General features: G+C 48.6%; 1 pseudogene; it reads left to right on the top strand.

The window, feature by feature from the left end:
• Positions 1-735, top strand: part of LOC102247993 — an 8,166-nt pseudogene extending 7,431 nt beyond the window's left edge.
• Positions 736-1,909: the final 1,174 nt, after the last annotated feature.

Below are 1,909 nucleotides of genomic sequence, written 5' to 3'. Positions count from 1 at the left end.
GTCATAAGGTCAAGCCTAATTATGCTAAGAGGACTGTGCCCTCTAAGCTGGGACTTGTTTGTGGCTTTGCCAACAGGTCAGTCTGAGGCTTAACCCTATAGCCGCGCCCTACAAGTACAAGTTCACAATCACCATTACAAACATTTAGGAGTACTTTCTACATTGCGTGCTGTTCCCCAAAAGGAGGGATACCTTGGATTGTATAAAGGGAATGGTGCAATGATGATTCGAATCTTTCCCTATGGTGCAATCCAGTTTATGGTGTTTGAACACCATAAAACGTTCATTACTACAAAGCTGGGGATTTCTGGTCATGGGCACAGATTAATGGCTGGATTCAGGGCAGGTCTGACAGGGGTATCTGTACTTACCCTCTTGACATGGTTAGAGTTCGCCTAGCATTCCAGGTGAAAGGGGAATACACTTACACAGGAATTATTCATGCATTCAAAACAATTTATGCAAAGGAAGTGGTTCCTTGGACTGTACTGAGGCCTGATGCCTACTTTACCAGGATAGGCTCTATATGTAGGTGTTTTATTTTTTACTTTTGGTACCTTAGAGCGTGTTGGGCTTTCCCAGGCACCCACCCTTCTTGGCAGGCCTTCATCAGATAATCCTATTGTCTTAGTTTTGAAAACTCACATAAACTTACTTTGTGGTGGTGTGGTTGGAGCAATAGCACAGACAATATCCTACCCCAAAAGCTGCTCTCTTTCTGGTGGAGACTATTAGGTCACTGCTTCCTGTTTGAAAGGCACCTTCAGCTTTCTGCTCATTTGAAGAACAGAAATGAGGGTATGCCCCAGATCCCAGAATGGGGCTGCTGCTCAGTTCCAGCCTCCCCCGCATTCCCACCTGCCCCAAGTTGGCTCTTCTGGGAATCCCTGACATTGAGCAGAATTCTCCTTGAGGGCCTGTGCTTGCTATCTCCACGCCTGATGAATGCTGGATCCACATAACATGGAATTATCCACAGGAGTAAGGGAAGCTCATACAGGGAGCACCCACGTCAGAGCTTTCCAACACCACAGCCTCCCCGAGAGCCCAGTCTGCCCACAAAGACCTTCTCTCTGGAAGGTAAGTGTCCAGTGTTCGCACCACTGCTCAGGTCCAGCTCTGAATATGCCTGATGGCTCCAAGGCACAATGCTCACTCTGTCTTTTCAAGGCTTTTGGTTTTGTTTCCAAAATGTCAGCAGGTAACGGTAAGTGCTGATTAAACAGGCAGAAGAGCCTTGCCCAAGGAGAGCGCTCACTGCCCAATCTTCATCCAGCCCTGCTGAAAGCTCCGCCCATATGAAAGGGCTGCCGACACTTTCTTCCCTTTTGGTGCTTGGGGTTTTCTTCAATTCATTGACGCTGGAAAGGACTCACAGCAGATGCTCAGGAGTAGGAAAGGTCTGTGGTTTCACTTACCATTAGAGCAGGCTCAGCCACCAGACTAGGCCTCTCTGTGACATGCAGTTTCCCACCTGCCCCTAATCAATCCCATTCCCACCAGTAATCTTTGCATCAGTAATTGTGCTCCTAAGTTCTATGTTGTAAAACAATAGTTATCTCCTCTCTCTCTCTCTCTCTCCACACACACACACACACACACACACACACATCTGTAGTTTGGGCTCCTCCTCACACTACATCAGCTGGGGCTGCTCACCTGAGGGCTTTTGATGACTCACTTACTCGCTGGCTGTTGGAGCCTGGCCAGGCCTGAATGCTTAGTTCTTTCCACGTGGCCTCTCCATGTGGCCTGGGCTTCCTCACAACATGATGGCTGAGTGCCAAGGGTGAGCATCCAGAGAGAGAAAGCCAGGTAGAGTTGTATCGCCTTTTGTGACCCAGCCTGAGGGTCACATAGTGTCTATTGGTTGAAGCAGTCACAAAGTCCCACTCGGGCCTCAGGGGAA

This window comes from Myotis brandtii, unplaced genomic scaffold (assembly GCF_000412655.1).
Source record: "Myotis brandtii unplaced genomic scaffold, ASM41265v1 scaffold58, whole genome shotgun sequence".
Lineage (NCBI taxonomy): Eukaryota > Metazoa > Chordata > Mammalia > Chiroptera > Vespertilionidae > Myotis > Myotis brandtii.
This window is presented reverse-complemented; position numbering and strand designations above follow the sequence as displayed.